At 34.1% G+C, this 20,329-nt stretch overlaps 1 non-coding gene across 1 annotated transcript; it reads left to right on the top strand.

Moving 5' to 3' along the window:
• The first annotated feature begins 5,396 nt into the window (after positions 1 to 5,396).
• On the top strand, positions 5,397 to 5,504 carry LOC112719132 (small nucleolar RNA R71). Its single transcript, XR_003161446.1, has one exon. It is a non-coding gene; the product is annotated as a small nucleolar RNA R71 (small nucleolar RNA).
• The last annotated feature ends 14,825 nt before the right edge of the window (positions 5,505 to 20,329 follow it).

Genomic DNA, 20,329 nt, shown 5'->3' with positions numbered 1-20,329 from the left:
ATGTTTTAATTGATTTTTAGTAGAATATTATTGGTTTTTAGGCAAAAATTATATTTCTGGACTTTACTATGAGTTTCTGTATTTTTCTGTGATTTCAGGTATTTTCTGGCTGAAATTGAAGGAGCTGAGCAAAAATCTGAGTTAGGCTGAAAAGGACTGCTGATGCTGTTGGATTCTGACCTCCCTGCACTCGAAATGGATTTTTTGGAGCTACAGGAGTCCAATTGGCGCGCTCTCAACGACGTTGGAAAGTAGACATCCAGGGCTTTCCAGCAATATATAATAGTCCATACTTTGCGCGAAGATAGACGACGCAACTTGGCGTTGAACGCCAAGTACATGCTGCTGTCTGGAGTTAAACGCCAGAAACACGTCATGATCCGGAGTTGAACGCCCAAAACACGTTATAACTTGGAGTTCAACTCCAAGAAAAGCCTCAGTTCGTGGATAGCTTTAGTCTCAGCCCCAGCACACACCAAGTGGGCCCCAAAAGTGGATTTCTGCACCGATTATCTCAGTTTACTCATTTTCTGTAAACCCAGGTTACTAGTTTACTATTTAAACAACTTTTAGAGACTTATTTTGTACCTCATGACATTTTTTCAGATCTGAATTACATACTTTTTGACGGCATGAGTCTCTAAACTCCATTGTTGGGGGTGAGGAGCTCTGCAGCGTCTCGATGAATTAATACAATTCCTTTATTTTCCATTCAAACACGCTTATTCTTATCTAAGATGTTCATTCGCGCTTAATTATGGAGAAGGTGATGATCCGTGACACTCATCACCTCCCTCAATCCATGAATGTGTGCCTGACAACCACCTCCGTTCTACATCAGATTGAATGAGTATCTCTTAGATTCATTACTCAGAATCTTCGTGGTATAAGCCGGATTGATGGCGGTATTCATGAGAATTCGGAAAGTCTAAACCTTGTCTGTGGTATTCTGAGTAGGATTCTGGGATTGAATGACTGTGACGAGCTTCAAACTCCTGAAGGCTGGGCGTTAGTGACAAATGCAAAAGAATCAATGGATTCTATTCCAACCTGATTGAGAACCGACAGATGATTAGCCGTGCTGTGACAGAGCATAGGAACGTTTTCAATGAGAGGATGGGAAGTAGCCATTGACAACGATGACACCCTACATAGAGCTTGCCATGGAAGGGACTTTGCGTGTGGAAAAGGATTTCAAGGAAGAGTTGAAGTTCAGAGGACAAAGCATCTCCAAAACTCCAACATATTTCTCATTACTGCACAACAAGTAACGCTTTTATTCTCTTTTATTTTTCCAATCTAATAATTCCAACTGATAATTTTAATTAATATCCTGACTAAGAATAATAAGATAAACATAGCTTGATTCAAACCAATAATCTCCATGGGATCGACCCTTACTCACGTAAGGTATTACTTGGACAACCAGTGCACTTGCTGGTTAGTTGTGCGGATCACAAATTCGTGCACCAGGCTCATAGAAATATGGTGGTGGTTTTTGAAAGTCACAAGGAGATTCACCATAGCCATTGGATTGGTATGCATCATAGAATGGCTCTTCTTCATAGTGCATTGGTAGAGGTTGTTGCTATGAAGATTGATCATATGCATATGGGTCCTTCCAACTTTGGTTATCCCATCCTTGATACATCTCTTCATTGTAATCTCCATTTCCTACAACATAGTTGTAACCACACTCATAGGCAAAGTGAGAATTCATGGTGAAAAGAGAAAATAAAATCAAAAGCTAATAGAAAACAAGAGAAACAAAATTCTACAACTAGCACATAAGGCAAAAAGCAAGATATTCACACTATTCACATATGTACAATAACCAATAACATAACACCATTGCAACTCCCCAGCAACGGCGCCATTTTGATGATTTGATTTTTGATGGTTTAGAATTTCACAAATGAAATCTCGTCGAAGTATAGTTCCTAAACCAAGCAATAATCCTTTCATACAAAAATTTGTTTGTCACAAGTAGAAACCCCTAAAATCCAACCAAGTATTTCATCAAACACTTGAAAGTTACAAAAGAAAAGCAAAGCAAATTGACAACAAGAATAGAATTTAACAACATTTATTGCAAGGAATTAACAACAACAATCAAAAGAAACACAATTATTTTGAATTACCTCAAATTGAATTGAAAGAAAAGAGAAGGAACAAGAGTAGATCTACAACAAAGCATAGAAACAACATAAAGGAAATTACAACAAAAGAATAGAAGAATGATGAATGTAACAACAAAGAATTGAAAGGTAGAAGTAGAAGAAAGCATGAATCTAAATCTAGATCTAAGAACTAAACCTAATCCTAATCCTAAGCCTAGAGAGAAGTGAGAGCTTCTCTCTCTAAAAATAACTCTAAACTAATCCTAATGAGTGTGAATGATCAAAAGTGAGTGAATCCCCCTTTGCTCTTCAATCCTTGGCTTTAACTAGCAGTTTAGGCGCCAAAGTTGGTTGGGATTGGGCCTCACAACCCTTGAGAATTGGTTGGGTGCAAATTCACTTAAAAATCAAGTATCAGCATCGACACGTACGCGCACAGCACGCGTACGCGTCCATGGGGTAATTCGCAAGGTGTGTGTAAGCGCCTGGTGCACGCGCGCATCCATGGGTCAGTCCAAATCTTTGGCTTTTTCCATGATTTCTCCATTTTGCATGCTTTTCTCTTCACTCCTTTGATCTATTCCTAGCCTTTTCAATCTGAAATCACTATCAAACACATCAAGGCATCTAGTGGAATCAAAGGAAGATTAAAATCATCAAGTTAAAGGCCTAAAAAGCATGTTTTCACATCTAAACACAAATAAAGAGATAATCACAAAATCATGCTAATTAATTGAATAAATGTGGGTAAAAGGTATTAAAATCTCCTAAAATCAATACAAGATAAACCCTACAAATGGGGTTTATCACTTCTCCTCAAGCAAAAGAAGAAAGAAGGATGAAGAAGAAGAAGAAATGGAGGAGATAGAGTGTTATGAGTGGTTCGGCCAAGGGGGAGAAGAAGTGTTTATGTGAATTTGAAGGATGGATGAGGGGTTTATATAGGAGTGGAAAGAGAGGGTAGGGTTCGTGTATTAGGGGTTGGGTTTAGGAGGGAAAGGATTTGAATTTGAATGGTGAGGTGGGTGGGGTTTTTGGGGAAGAGTGGGTGGAGGTGGGGAAGAGAAATAAAGGTGATTGGTGAGGGATAATTGGGGAAGGGTGTTATGGGAAGGTGTGAAGAAGAGAGAGTGAGTTAAGGTAGGTGGCGATCCTGTGGGATCCACAGATCCTGAGGTATCAAGGGTTTCTCATCCCTGCACCGTTTTGGCATGTAAACGCCCCTTTGAGTGCCAATCCTGGCGTTAAACGCCAGGTTGCTGCCCATTTCTGGCGTTTAATGCCAGCTTTTCTTCCCTTTCTGGCGTTTAACGCCAGCTTGGTGCCCTTTTCTGGCGTTAAACACCAGTCTAGTGCCCTTTTCTGGCATTAAATGCCCAGAATGGTGCCAGACTGGGCGTTTAACGCCCATTCTGCTACCCTTACTGGCGTTTAAATGCCAGTAAGCTCATCCTTCAGGGTGTGCTGTTTTCAATGCTGTTTTTGATTGTTGCTTTTGTTTTTGTGACTCCACATGATCATCATCCTAAAGAAAACATAAAATAACAATGGAAAATATAAATTCAACATAGATAAGTAAAAATTGGGTTGCCTCCCAACAAGCGCTTCTTTAATGTCAATAGCTTGACAGTGAGCTCTCATGGAGCCTCACAGATACTCAGAGCATGATGATGGCCTCTCAACACCAAACTTAGAGTTTGAATGTGGGGGCTCTGTTTGACTCTGTATTGAGAGAAGCTTTTCATGCTTCTTCTCCATGTGTACAGAAGGAAATCCTTGAGCCTTGAACACAAGGTAGTCCTCATTCACTTGAAGGACCAACTCTCCTCTGTCAATATTAATCACAGCTTTTGCTGTGGCTAGGAAGGGTCTACCTAGGATGATAGATTCATCCTTATTCTTCCCAGTGTCCAGGATTATGAAGTCAGCAGGGATGTAAAGACCCTCAACCTTCACTAAAACATCCTCTATAAGTCCGTAAGCCTGTTTCAAGGATCTGTCTGCCATCTCTAGCGAGATTCTTGCAGCTTGTGCCTCAAAGATTTCTAGTTTTTCCATTACAGAGAGCGGCATGAGCTTTATGCCTAACCCCAGGTCACACAAAGCCTTCTCAAAGGTCATGGTGCCTATGGTACAAGGTATTAAGAATTTTCCAGGATCCGGTTTCTTCTGAGGTAATGTCTGCCTAATCAAGTCATTCAGCTCATTGGTGAGCAAGGGGGTTCATCCTCCCAAGTCTCATTACCAAATAACTTGGCATTCAGCTTCATGATTGCTCTAAGGTACTTAGCAACTTGCTCTTCAGTAATATCTTCATCCTCTTCAGAGGAAGAATACTCATCAGAGCTTATGAATGGCAGAAGTAGGTTCAATGGAATCTCTATGGTCTCTGTATGAGCCTTAGATTCCCTTGGTTCCTCAAAGGGGAACTTCTTTTCGTTCAGAGGACATCCCATGAGGTTTTTCTCACTGGGAATCACGTCCTCCTTACTCTCTCCAAGTTCAGCCATGTTGGTTATGGTTATGGCCTTGCACTCTCTCTTGGGATTTTTTCTGTATTGCTTGGGAGAGTGCTAGGAGGAGTTTCAGTAACCTTTTTACTCAGCTGACCCACTTGTGCCTCTAAATTTCTAATGGAGGATCTTATTTCATTTATGAAACTTAGCGTGGTCTTAGATAGATCAGAGATTATGGTTGCTAAGCCAGAACGACTCTGCTCAGAGTTCTCTTTCTGTTGTTGAGAGGATGATGGAAAAGGCTTGCTATTGCTAAACCTATTTCTTCCACCATTATTGTTGTTGAAGCCTTGTTGAGGCTTCTGTTGGTCCTTCCATGAGAGATTTGGATGATTTCTCCATGAAGGATAATAGGTGTTTCCATAGGGTTCTCCCATGTAATTCACCTCTTCCATTGCAGGGTCTTAGGATCATAAGCTTCTTCTTCAGAAGATGCTTCTTTATTACTGCTGGATGCAGCTTGCAATCCAATCAGATTCTGAGAAATCATATTGACTTGCTGAGTCAATAATTTGTTCTGAGCCAATATGGCATTCAGAGTATCAATCTCAAGAACTCCTTTCTTCTGAGTTGTCCCATTGTTCACAGGATTTCTTTCAGAAGTGTACATGAACTGGTTATTTGCAACCATTTTAATGAGTTCCTGGGCTTCTGCAGGTGTTTTCTTCAGATGAATAGATCCGCCTGCAGAATGGTCCAATAACATCTTGGATAACTCAGACAGACCATCATAGAAGATACCTATGATGCTCCATTCTGAAAGCATGTCAGAAGGACACCTTCTGATCAATTGCTTGTATCTTTTCCAAGCTTCATAGATGGATTCACCTTCCTTCTGTTTGAAGGTTTGAATTTCCACTCTAAGCTTACTCATCTTTTGAGGTGGAAAGAATTTAGCTAAGAAAGCATTGACCAGCTTTTCCCAAGAGTTCAGGCTGTCTCTAGGTTGTGAGTTCAACCATATACTAGCTTTGTCTCTAATAGCAAAAGAGAAAAGCATAAGTCTGTAGACCTCGAGATCAACTCCATTGGTCTTAACAGTGTCATATATTTGCAAAAATTCAGCCAAGAATTGATGAGGATCTTCCAATGGAAGTCCATGAAACTTGCAATTCTGTTGCATCAGAGAAACTAATTGAGGCTTAAGCTCAAAGTTGTTTGCTCCAATGGCAGGAATAGAGATGTTTCTCCTATAGAAGTCGGGAGTAGGTGCAGTAAAGTTACCAAGCACCTTCCTTGCATTATTGTTGTTGGGTTCGGCCATGGCTGTTTTGTCTGCTTCCTTTTCAAAATTTTCTGTCAAGTCTTCTTCAGAGAGTTGTGCTTTAGCTGCTCTTAGCTTCTCTTTAAGGTCCTTTCAGGTTCAGGATTAGCTTCAACAAGAATGCCTTTGTCCTTGTTCATGCTAATATGAAAGAGAATAGAATAAGAAGGTATGGAAAATAGGAATAGAGGGATAAAGTAGATAGAGAAGATTTCGAACATATAAAGAAGGATAGAGTCCGAATTGTTAATTGAGGAGAAGTGTTAGTCCTTAAATAGAAGGAGGTGAGAGGGAGGAATTTTCGAAAACAATTTTTTAAATAAAAAAAAATTTAAAATAATTAAAAAGAATTTTGAAGAAGTGGTTGATGGTTTTTTGAAAATTAAAAGTGAGAAAGTGGTTAGGTGGTTTTGAAAAAGATTTTGAAATAGTAAATTTTGAAAAGATAAGAAGTTAGAAAGAGATTTTGAAATTAGAATTTAAAAATATGTGATTTGAAAAAGATATGATTTAAAAAGTTATTTTTAAAAACCAATTTAAAAAAGATTTGATTTTTAAAATTGATGACTTGACTAACAAGAAATTAAAAGATATGATTCTAAAATTCAAATATTGAACCTTTTTTAATAAGAAAGTAACAAACTTGAAATTTTTGAATCACAACATTAAATGTTAGCAAGGATTTTCGAAAATATTAAAAGAAAAATGAAGAAGATTTGATTTTGAAAAAGATATGATTGATAAGAGAGGATATGAAAAATATAAGATTTTGAAAAATTAGTTTTAAAACTTGAAAAATTGAAAAATATTTGAATTGAAAACAAAATTACCTCCCTGGTGTTATCATGGCGTTAAACGTCCATTCTATCCATTCTGGCGTTTAACGCCCACTTGGCTACCTCCTTGGGCGTTAAACGCCCAATTTTTTCTCTGTGATTCCTCTGCTGTATGTTCTGAATCTTCAATTCTCTGTATTATTGACTTGAAAAGACATAATTTTGAATTTTTTTGAATTTTTAATGATGAGAGAGAAAAACTATAGAATGAAATTAAACATGAAAAACTAAGATCAAAACAAAGAATGCATGCAAGAACACTTTGAATGTCAAGATGAACATCAAAAACACTATGAAGATCATGATGAACATCAAGAACATATTTTTAAAAATTTTTAAGAAAAGAAAGACATGCAAGACACCAAACTTAGAAATTTTCATACTAGAGACACTAACAATTTGAGAATACACATGAGAAACAACAAAAGACACAAAACAAGAGAATTTAAAGATCAGACAAAGAAAATCATCAAGAACAACTTGAAGATCAATGAAGAACACAAGAACACACTTTCGAAAAATGCAAGAAGAATAAAAACATGCAATTGACACCAAACTCAAAAATTGACACTAGACTCAAACAAGAAATATAAAATGTTATTATTTTTTGTTTTATGATTTTAGAAATTTTTTTGTATTTCTTTCAAAAATTATTTTGAAAAAGAAAATAAGAAACTCAAAATTTTTAATAAGAATTCCAGGAATCATGCAATGTTAGTCTAAAACTTCAGTCTAAAAAGATTAGACATGACTAGCCAAGCTTTAGCAGAGCATTACATACAACAGCCAAATTGATGGGAATCAAAAAGGCTCCTGTGATGATAAAAGCATCATTTGAAACTCTAGAATTCATTCTTAAAAATTCTGAAGAAAAAAAATAAAAAGAAAAATACCTAATCTAAGCAACAAGATGAACCGTCAGTTGTCCAAACTCGAACAATCCACGGCAACGACGCTAAAAACTTGGTATGCGAAATCGTGATTCACACACTTTCTTCACAACTCCGCACAGCTGACCAGCAAGTGCACTGGGTTATCCAAGTAATACCTTACGTGAGTAAGGGTCGATCCCACGGAGATTGTCGGCTTAAAGCAAGCTATGGTCATCTTGTAAACCTCAGTCAGGCATATTCAAATGGTTATAGGGTTTTTATAATTAAAAGATAAATAAAACATAAAATAAGATAGAGATACTTATGTAATTCATTAGTAGGAATTTCAGATAAGCATATGGAGATGCTTTGTTCTTTTTGAATCCCTGCTTTCCTACTGCTTTCATCCAGTTATGCGTATTCCTTTTCATGGCAAGCTGTATGTTGGGGGATCACCGTTGTCAATGGCTACCGTCCGTCCTCTCAGTGAAAATGGTCCGGCTACAGGTTACGTAGGGCTAATCATCTGTCGGTTCTCACTTGTGTTGGAATAAGATCCAATGATCCTTTTGTACACTGTCACTGCGCCCAACAGTCATGAGTTTGAAGCTCGTCACAGTCAGCCCATCCCAGATCCTACTCGGAATACCACAGACAAGGTTTAGACTTTCCAGATCTCAAGAATGCTGCCAATTGATTCTAGCTTATACCACGAAGACTCTGATCTCACGAAATGGAAGGCTCTGTTGTTAGGAGAGGCAACCATGCGTCATGGACCAGGAGGCCAAGAGATATACATTCAAGCTTGTTTTCAGGTAGAACGGAAGTGGTTGTCAGGCACACGTTCATAAGTGAGAATGGTGATGAGTGTCACTTGATCATCACATTCATCATATTGAAGTGCGAATGAAAATCTTAGAATAAGAATAAGCTTGAATTGAATAGAAAACAGTAGTAATTGCATTAATTCATGAGAAACTGCAGAGCTCCACACCTTAATCTATGAGGTGTAGAAACTCCACCGTTGAAAAATACATAAGTGATGAAGGTCCATGCATGGCCGAATGTCCAGCCCCCTAAATGTGATCAAGAGATCAATAGTGATACAAAGATAGTCCGATGAAAATACAATAGTAAAAGGTCCTATTTATAATGACTAGTAACCTAGGGTTTACAGAGATAAGTAAATGATGCAGAAATCCACTTCCGGGGCCCACTTGGTGTGTGCTTGGGCTAAGCATTGAAGTTTTCACGTGCATAGACTTTTCTTGGAGTTAAACGCCAGCTCTGGTGCCAGTTTGGGCGTTTGACTCCAGCTTTTATGCCAGTTTTGGCGTTTAACGCCAGAAAATGGTAGAAAGTTAGCGTTAAAATGCCAGTTTGCGTTATCAAAACTCGGGTAAAGTATGGACTATTATATATTGCTGGAAAGCCCAAGATGTCTACTTTCCAACGCAATTGCGAGCGCTCCAATTGGGCTTCTGTAGATCCAGAAAATTCATTTCGATTGCAGGAAGGTCAGAATCCAACAGCATCTGCAGTCCTTTTTCAGCCTCTGAATAAGATTTTTGCTCAGGTCCCTCAGTTTCAGCCAGAAAATACCTGAAATCACAGAAAAACACACAAAATCATATAAAGTCCAAAAATGTGATTTTTTTCATAAAAACTAATAATTATATACTAAAAACTAACTAAATCATACTAAAAACTACCTAAAAACAATGCCAAAAAGCGTATAAATTATCCGCTCGTCAGAGAGTTGCGCTGCGAGGTAAAAGAAGAGAGAAGAAAGGAGAGAGCTACTCCGCATAATTTGATTAGGGCATTTGACCTTATTGTAATTTCTGTGTATTTCGGAGGTGAATTATAACCATTTTACTCTTCATACAGGATAAGGGTTCCTTAATGTTTAGTTTTGTTTAGCACGTTGCCGATTTATAGCGTTAGTTAGTATGAGATATAATGGACAGATCAATATTATAAAGAGAGGATTACAATTTTTCGATCCAAATTAATGGAATATGTGATAACCAGATATATAAATAGACCTAGTTACTTCAACTAATGTTTATAATTTTATTAAACTTTTAATCAAGTCTTTAAAATTTAAAAATTTGTAAATCAAGCCTTTAAAATTTAAAAATTTGTAATTGAGTCTATTTAAAAATTTTTAATTATGTCATTTTAATTTTTTTTAGTTAAAAAGATACAATTTTTAGAATATTCATTTTATGTTTGATGCAAAATGAATTTTATTAGTGATCGCAGATTTTTACAAACCACAAAACACTGGCAAATGCACCGGGTCATATTAAGTAGTAACCTCAGGGTCGATCCCACAAAGATTAACGGATCAAGCAAGCAAAATTAATTGTTTAGGGTTTTGAAAGCAATTAATCATAAACAGAAATTGAATAAAGTAAAACAGAAGTAAATAGTGAGTATAGAAAAAAATATATTTTTGAAAAAGCTAAGGTTTCAGAGATGTTAATCGTCTGAATCAATACGTTTCAATTTCCATTCTAATAATGCAACAATTCTTTTATGGCAAATCATTAGTAATTAAACTCCAATCTCTTGGTGATTCAGTTTCTCTTTAACCTAATTTAATGCTAATCCCACAGTCACTTAATCAAGAAAAGAGTTGAAGAACGTTTCTGAATTATAAAACCACACAATTTATAAGTGTTTAACCTAGTTGATTCTATGTCACTTATCAATCTAGTTTCAAAACTTACAAATTATGAGAATTGATTTTCAAGCTTAATTTAATCAATCAATTTTCCAAAAGATTAATAAAATTCAAGTCAGAGAATAATTGTTTCCTAATACATTCAAACCCATTTGAGATGAAGAACGAAAACTATTTCTTAAAGAAGAATCAATTGCATGAATTAGAAACAGAAAAAGTAATTGCATTAATCTATAGACTAACAGAGCTCCTCACCTTAACCTAGGAGAATTAGAAATTCATGCTTGCTCTTGAAATCCTTAAGAAATTGAAAAATTGTAAAGTGGTGAAAAAGAGAAGAGAGTCCCCTAACAATGTGTCTCCCTCTGCCTTAAATACTAATCTAAAGATAACCGAATTCAAAATTCAAAATTCAAAATTAAATTAAAACTAAACAGAATCAAATCTTTTTCTAATTATTTTCCACCGAGAAGATCTCCCTTGATTGCTTGTAATCTTTAGTAACCGTCAGCATTTGATGAGCTTGTAAATGATCCTTCAAAGATTTAAAATTTGAAAAGTAGAAGGTCTTGAGTTGAGATTCTGGAAGGGCTTTCTTGGAGTTATACGTGGGAAATTCCACGTACGATGTAAAAATCTAATGACACGTACGCGTGCCTCACGCGTACGCGTGCCTCACGCGTACGCGTGAGTACCAAAAAGTTTTTTGTTGTGCGTACGCGTGGCCCACGCGTACGCGTGCTTACTGCGTTGTATGTGAGATCTTCAACGTACTACGTGAGAGGTGGTTGTCACGTGTACGCGTGAGGTCATGCGTATGCATGACATGAAGATTATGCCAACATAGTACGTGAAAACCCTAGCATTGTATGTGGAGTGTGATGGTCACGCGTACGCGTGATGTGAGAGTTGTCCCCACGCCCTGCACTCTTTCTTCTTCCAGAGAGCTTCTTCTTCCAAGAAGCTTTCTGTTAATTATAGAAAGCTTTTTGTTTCTTGCTCTCCATCCTCATTTCTATTTTGTTTCTTCTTGTTTTCCTAGTAAAATTTTCTGTAACCAATAAAATTCAACTAATCAAAATAATATCCATTCTAACCTTAAATTTATTGATTATCCACAAAAATTCTTAATAAATCAATTAAAATAAAGAAGGAAAAACACTAAAGATGCACATACATCATAACACCAAATATAAAATCTTGCTTGTTCCCAAGCAAGCAAAGAATCATGGCTTAATGCAAATATCATAAACTTATGAAACAGGGGTAAAGGATTGCAATCTAAATGAGTTTGGTTGACCGTTTCACTTATGCACAATTCAACACAATCGAATGTAATCTTTCAAGGCTTCTGTCCAGATTAGATTATGGAAACCTTTCTTGATTCATCACCTTGAAGCAACTTATTTACTTTCTTTTCACCTTTTAAGTTCATTGGGTGCTTTGTACCTTGAGCCTTTCTGTGACTCTAAATATTTTGTTTTCAAGGTTTTAGCTTGAAACATAAACACCACAATCACATAGTTGGAGAGCTCCTTGAGCTTATTTTTCTTTCATTCTTCCCCACCATTGGTGCTCAGAGCCTTTGGCTTTCTCATTTTAAGGGGGTGCTTTGCACCTTAAGTCTAACTGTGACTTCTAAATGCTTTGTTCTTCAAACTTTTAGTTTGATACATAAGCACCATAAGCACTTGACTAGAATGCTCTTTGAGCTTGTTTTTCTATCACTTTCTTTAGTCAGTGGTACTCAGAGCCTTTGGTTTCTCTCATAACCCCATTTTTTTGCTTATTATTTCTTATATTGTTGCTTTTTCAAGGTACTATGAAGTATAAGGATCCCATAAGAGTCTTCTAAACTAAAGCCTCAAGCAGTGTGGCTCAAATCATGTTGAACACTCTTAGTTAATTTAGTTTTCCAAACTCACTTTGTCATGCTCTTTTATGATTATTTCATGTTTTTTTTTTGTTTTTTTTTTCAGCACATGACTCATTACTTACATTCAGGAGCAAGCACAATTAATAATTGTGGGTTGTAATGGACAAGATATTTAAAAATTTTAAATGCATTATATAAGATAAAAAAAATTGAAACACATGCATATTAAAAAAGGGAAAGAAACAACCTTAATTTTTGCTGCCTTTCTCTTCTTTTTCTTGATCACTTTTTAGGCTATGTAGAGCATAGTTTCTAACACCAAACTTAGAATAATTGTAGAGGTCTATTTAATGTAAAACAGGATTATCAAGTGAAAGAATTTAATTAATGCAGAGGTCTATTTAATGTAAAAGAAACCTAAATCAAGACAGACTGAAATTGAAGCTAAAATAAGGTAGAATGATGAGGTTGTAAATGTGTTTGCATGGTAAATGTAGCAACACCAAACTGAGTGTGATACCATCTATGTGAACTAGACCAAGTACCCAATGAGATATGAGGTTGGTGTAGCACACCAAACTTATTCTATAAACACATACACAACCCTGATAAGAGCAATAGTCTTGATGATGTTGAAGCTTATAGAGATTTCCTGAATTCCTGAGTAGATCACAAGTAATATACACACAAACAAACTCAAGTGATAGTTATTGTGGAAAAACAATTATGAAATAAAAGAAAATAAAGTAAAATTAAATTAAATTAAATTAAATTAAAGGATACTAAGCATTGGGTTGCCTCCCAACAAGTGCTTCTTTAACATCACTAGCTTGACGGTTGTTCCTTGCTAAGGTTGAGGTTGATAGTGCTTCACCTCATCTCCTCTCACCTTGAACTTTCTTCCTGTGTCTTCATATGTTAGTTCGAGATGCTCAAAGGAAAGAACTCTGCTTACTGTGTATGGCAATATTGGGTGGTGAGATAGCACTACTTTGTGTCCGGGTGAAAAGCCTCCAATAGAAATTTTCTTGTTCCTCCACCCTCTAGGTACTTTCTTCTTTGGAGCCTCCTCCTTGTTTGATGCACACCTGACACCAAACTTAGGGTCGATGTCAGGAGGTTTGTTGATTGCAAAGGAAGGTGTTGGTTGCAAGCTCTTGTGAGTTTCAATTGAATTTCCAACTTGATGTACCTTCTTTTTCTCTTCTATTCTACTCAAGCATGAAACAGAAGTCTTTGGGATTACTTCATTGGGTGGTTCCTTTAAGTTTGGATTGTTGGCTTCAACCTTCATATAATTCTTTTGATCACTTGAATGATGTATGGTCTTGAAAACATAAAAGACTTGATGTTCATTATACACCCTTAGCATTAACTCACCCTTTTCAACATTAATAAGGGCTCTTTCAGTGGCTAGGAAAGGCCTTCCTAGAATGATTGAGGCATCTTTATCTTTCTCCATGTCAAGAATGACAAAATCCACTGGGAGAAAGAATTTACCCACTTTGATCAAGACATTTTCAACCACTCCATGTGCATGCTTGATTGATTTGTTTGCCATTTATAGAGCTATGTGTGTGGGCTTCAGCTCTTGAATTTGCAATCTCTTCATCACAGATAAAGGCATTAGATTAATACTTGCTCCTAATTCATATAAAGCTCTATCAAAGGTAGTATTGCCAATAATGCAAGGAATTTGAAAACTTCCTGGATCTTTCTTCTTTGTTGGAAAGTTTCGTTGAATAATTGCACTACACTCCTTAGTCATTACAACGGTTTGACCTTCCTTCAATGATTTCTTCTTGGACAATAAATCCTTCATAAATTTTGCATATAAAGACATTTGTTCAAGAGCTTCTATGAATGAAATGTTGATGTACAAAGTCTTGAATATCTCCAAGAATTTAGAATATTGCTTCTCCTTGTTTTCTCTTTGGAGCCTTTGAGGATATGGAATTCTTGGCTTGTACTCATGCACTAGAATTCTGTCTTTTGGTGTGGCTTCTGTGGCTTGAATAGGTTGCTGGAGAGTAGGTTGCACGTGCTTTTCTTGAAGATTAATATCCTCTGGAGCTTCTTTTCTTACTCCAACAGTGAACTCCTTCTTCTTGGTTTCTTCCATCTTTTCTTCTCCTACCACCTTTTCACTTCTCAAGTAAATAGCCTTGTACTCCTTCCTTGGGTTTGGAATTATGTCACTGAGGAGAACATTTGTGGCTGTCTCCAACTGTTGAGTAATTTGGCCTACTTTCACATCTAAGTTCCTAATTGAAGCACCTTGATTCTGGAAATTAGTTCTTGTTTCCTTCCTAAAGCTTTTGGTTTCTTTCATGAATGCTAGTGTGTTCTGAGATAATTTTTCTAGGGCAAGCTCAAGACTAGAAAGCCTCTGTGAATTCTGCTGGGTTGGTTGTGAGGAGGACGGTGATTAGTGGGTATGGTTCAAAGAAGGGTTACTTATGTTGTGGTGATTGAAGGTATGATGTTGGTTGTTGTTAAACTGATGGGTTTGTGGGTGTTGTTAAACTGGTTTGGTCTCTGGTTTTGGTTTTTTCATCCAAAGTTTGAGTGGTTTCTCCATCCTGGGTTAAAGGTGTTGGAGTAAGGGTCATTTTGAGATTGTATTGAAGGATTCTCCATGTAATTCACTTGCTTTGGAGATGGTTGTCCATACTCCATGCCTTCACCTGTAGAATTTATCTTTTGAGAGTTCACTGCTGACACTTGCATTCCTCTTAGATGTTGATTGATTGCATTTATTTGCTAGGACACAATTTTGTTCTTAGCCAAGAGTGTATCCAAAACACCTAACTCCATGACTTCTTTCCTTGATGATCTTTCAGAAGAGTAGAGAGATATTGATTGTTGGCCACCATCTCAATCAATTCTTGTGCTTCTTCAGTGGTCATCTTCATATATAAAGAACCTCCAGCCAAATTGTCCACTGACATCCGTGAGGTGAGAGTGATCCCATCATAAAATATCTGCTGCTGGATCCAGTCAGAAAATATATCATCCAAATATTTTCTGAGCATCTCTTTAAACCTCTTCCAAGCTTCATATAAGGATTCTCCTTCTTGCTTTCTGAAGGTCTGAACGTCAATTCTGAGCTTAGTAAGTCTTTGAGGTGGGAAGAACTTATTTAAGAATTTATTGACCAAATCTTCCCGTATAGCTATACGCTCCTTACGTTGATTCTCTAGCCATTGTTTAGCTAGATCCCTTACAGCAAAAGAGAAGAGCAGCAGACGATATACTTCAGATGAAACATTATTTGTCTTGACCGCATCACAAATCTGCAGAAAGTTGGATATAAATAGATTCGGATCCTCCTATGGACTTCCATTGAATTGACAGTTCTGTTAAACCAATGTGACAAGCTGTGACTTCACTTCAAAATTATTGGCTCTGACAGTAGACGTGATGATGCTACTTCTACAATTTTCTGGGTTGGGATTAATGTAAGACCCAAGAGTCTTCTTAGGTAGGTTGACATTGTCATTCACATTATCAGCCATGTGTGGTTCTGAGAATTCTTCCTCAAACACTTTTTCAGTCTCTTCTTCGACTCTTTAGTTTCTAGCTTGTTGTCCATGCCGCTGAAGAGTTCTTAATCTTGTTATACTGCATAGATAAAACCAACAAAAAAATTAAACTGAAACTCTTTTCACAGTACCGAAGGAAATTCTCAGAAGAAAAATAAAATAAATAGTAAATATAAATTTTTTTAAAGAAGAAATAAAATAAAAAAATAATAAAAAACAAAAAGAACTAAATCTAAATTAAAGATTAGAAAATAGATTTAAAAATTCAAAATTTAAAAATTAAAACACCAAACTTAATTTCTTAAATTAATTATGTACTTTAAATAACTAACTAACAAACTTATAAATTTAAAATTTACATCAAATAGATTTGAATTCAAATCTTTTAAATTTAAAATTAAAAAAGGATACCAAACTTAAACTCTAATTATATCTTAAAAAAATTAAATTTTAAATTTTAAATTTAAAAATATATATATTTTCAAAAAAAAACACCAACTTAAATTCAAATTTTATGTTTTAAATTTTTAACTTTACCAAAAAAAGCTAATTTAAAAAAAACAGAAATTTTTTTTAAATAAATAATGACAAAAGAACTTATGTAAGAGGAAAAAAAAGGAAACGAAAAAAATAAAAAAATAAAATAAAAAAATGGTAAAATAATAATAAAAACGAGAAGAAAAAAATAAAATTGAAATAAAAAAAATTAAAAAGAAAAACGCGGAGAGGGACGTAAAAAAAACTAACGTAAAAAAAAAATTATAAAATAAAAAATTTAAATAACTTGAAAAATATCTAATTTAAACAATTCGAAGTTATCAATTTCAATTAATCTTTGGCAATGGCATCAAAAATTTGATGGTAAATTTGTACAAATTACAAAATACCAGCAAGTGCATCGGATCGTATCAAATAATAAACTTAAGTGAATGAGCGTTGATCCTACAAAAATTAACAGATCAAGAAAGTAAAATTAATTAATTAATCTAGTCGGACTAATAATTTAGGGTTTTGAAAGCAATTAATTATAAACAGAAATTGAATGAAGTAAAACAGAAGCAAACAGTGAGTATAGAAAAAATATATATTTGAGAAAGCTAAGGTTTCAGAGATGTTAATCATCTGAATCAATACTTTTCAATTTCCATTCTAATCATGCAACGATTCTTTTATGGCAAATCATTTGTAATTAAACTCCAATCTTTTGGTGATTCAATTTCTCTTTAACCTAATTTAATGTTAATTCCTTAGTCACTTAATCAAAAAAAGAGTTAAAGAACATTTCTGATTTATAAAATGACACTATTTATAAGAGTTTAACATAGTTGATTCTATATCACTTATCAATCCAGTTTCAAAACTTACAAATTATGAGAATCGGTTTTCAAGCTTAATTTAATCAATCAATTTTTCAAAAGATTAATAAAATTCAAGTCAGAGAAGAATTGTTTCCCAACACATTCAAACCCTTTTGAGATGAAGAACGAAAACCGTTTCTTAAAAGGGAATCAATTACATGAATTAGAAACAGAAAAAGTAATTGCATTAATCCATAGATTAACAGAGCTCCTTACCTTAACCTAGAAGAGTTAGAAACTTATGCTTGTTCTTGAAATCCTTAAGAAATTGAAAAATTGTAAAGTGGTGAAAAAGAGAAAAGAGTCCCCAAATAAAGTGTCTCCCTTTGTCTTAAATACTAATCTAAAGATAACCGAATTCAAAATTTAAAATTCAAAATTAAATTAAAACTAAACAAAATCAAATCTTTTTCTAATTATTTTCCACCGAGAAGATCTCCCTTGATTGTTTGGGATCATTAGTAATCGTCAGCATTTGATGAGCTTGTGAATGATCCTTCAAAGATTTAAAATTTGAAAAGTAAAAGGTCTTAAGTTAAGGTTCTGGAAGGGCTTTCTTGGAGTTGTACATGAAAAATTTCACGTACGATGTAAAAATCTAATGACGCATACGCGTGCCCAAAAAATATTTTGTTGGGCGTACGCGTGCTTGCTACGTTGTACGTGAGATCTTCAACATACTACGTGAAAGGTGGTTGTCACGCGTACGCGTGACATGAAAATTATGCTAACATAGTACGTGAAAACCCTAGCGTCCTACGTGGAGCGTGATGGTCACGCGTATGCGTGGAGCACACGTACGCATAACGTGAGAGTTGTCCCCACACCCTTCTTCTAGAGAGCTTTTTCTTTTAGGATGCTTTCTGTTAATTACAGAAAACTTTCTGTTTCTTGCCCTGCATCCTCATTTTTATTCTATTTCTTTCTATTTTTTTATTTTTTGTAATTAATAAAATTCAACTAATCAAAATAATATTTATTCTAACCTTAATTTATTGATTATCTACAGAAGTTCTTAATAAATTTATTAAAATAAAAAATACTAAAAATGCACGCACATCAATTAAATATTCAAAGAGTAAATATTCTAAAGATATTTTTTTAAATAAAAATTAATAAAAATTTAATTTTAAATGATTCTCTAATATAAAGATTTAATTATAAATTTTTAAATCATAAAAATTTAATTAAAATATTATAAAAATTAAAAAATAATTAAATAATTAAATCTAAAAAAATATATTTTATGATTTAATTATAACAGTAGGAGACTCTCGTAGCCAGGCGTGCAACCACCTCCCTTCCCATGTTTTGGCTTCACACTATGAAGTTGGTTGCTTGTAGGGCTGAAAGTAATTTGAGTTGTGCTGAGCTAGATCAGGGGACGCGATTTAGTGCTCCTCATTTATTTGGAGTATTAAAACTCCTCTTAGAAAGTTAGGAATAAGTTACCGTAAATATTTTTTTTTTTGTAACCGTTTAAATAATGTTTGGGTTAATGTTATTTTTTAGTTTTTATTTGGGCTTGTTTTAGGCCTTTTTTATTTTTAAATTGCTACATTATAATAGAAATAAAAATTAAAAACTTTTTAACAAAAAAAAAATTAAAAACTTTAAAAAGACAAAATACTTCTTTATAGTGAATTTTTAAAAAAAGTATAATATGTTTTATTAATTGCAAAAAGGGAAAATATTTTTTTAGGATTAGAGTTATTTTTTTTTTCAAAATAAATAGACTCGAATCCACAACCTCTTATATGAGTATGGAGAGATTATGCCATTTGAACTATAATTCATTGGCAATATTAGAGTTGTTTTATTTTTAAAAAATAAAAAATATATGTTTGAATGTAAAAAAGATAAAATATTTAAATATATTTAATTTTTTTTAAATATATTTAAATTTAAAATTTTGAATTTAATATGAAAAAATTAAAATATCATGTTTAAAATAAATTTTAGAGTAAAGTATCGTCTTTGTCCCCAACATTTGGGGTAAGTTCTAAAGTTGTCTCTAACGTTTCAATCGTCCTATTTAAGTCCCTAAAGTTTTAAAATTGGCTCAATGTTATCCTGCCGTTAGAGATTTGTTAACAGAATTGACGGCGGGACAAAATTGAGATGATTTAAAAAACTGAAGTCAAACATATGTATTAATTTTAAAAGACTAAACGTTTTTTAAAATTAAAGTTATTTAATTTGAATTAAAAATTTAATTTAATTTTAAAAAGAATAAAAATAAAAAATTATATTTAAATTTAAAAAGATAAAATTATCTTTTTTAAAAATTATAAAATATTTATTTAAATATTAATAAAAAGACAAAAATATCTCTTTAGTATTCATCGTTGTTTACATGCATCAAAAACTATAAATTTAAACAATAAAAATTCTTTTAGAATTAAATTTATTTAAATGAATTAGAAAATAAATTTTAAATTTTAATTTATCAAATATTCTTATAGATAATTTTATAAAGACAAAAATGTCCTTATAAAAATTAACACCGACTTACAAGCTCAAACAACCAATCTAACAATAAATTATATAATTTTTATCTAACCCTAATCTCACTTTAATTATCATTCATTTTTTATTTATATTTTTTTTCTTTTATTTAAAAATCAAATTCTAATTTGAAATGATATCATTTAATAAAGAGTAAAGTATCATTTTTGTCCTCAACGTTTGGGGTAAGTCCTAAAATTGTTCTTAATATTTAAATCGTCTTATTGAGACAGAGACTAAGTATCATGTTTGTTGGTTCAGAGACCGGTACTAAAATTTCTTTCTCTATCCCTAAAATTTCAGTATTTCAGTACCTCCAAAAAGTAGGGACACAGCGGACTAAAATTTTTAAAGATGGAGACTGAAACATTAATAACATTTTATACCTAAAATATCCTCATTTCAATTAATTAATTCCAATTTTACCCTTTGTACAAATTAAATTAGAGTTTCCTTCTTGTTTTAATTTCTGCCTCCCACTTTGCACCAAACAGAATACTGAGATTTATTTCAATCTCTGTCTTTTAGTCTCTGTCTCTCAGTTTCAGTCTTTTCGTCTCTGTCTCTCCACCAAACGCTACCTAACATTTTAAAATTGGCTCAATGTTGTCCTGCTATTAGGGATTTGTCCCAACGTTTTCGTCCTATTTAAGTCCCTAACATTTTAAAATAGTCTCAATTTTGTCTCGTCGTCAATTCTGTTAACAAATCCCTAACGGCAGGAAAACATAGAGCCAATTTT

This window comes from Arachis hypogaea, chromosome 10 (genome assembly GCF_003086295.3).
Source record: "Arachis hypogaea cultivar Tifrunner chromosome 10, arahy.Tifrunner.gnm2.J5K5, whole genome shotgun sequence".
Lineage (NCBI taxonomy): Eukaryota > Viridiplantae > Streptophyta > Magnoliopsida > Fabales > Fabaceae > Arachis > Arachis hypogaea.
Note: the sequence above shows the minus strand (reverse complement) of the source record. Positions and strands in the feature narration are given on the sequence as shown.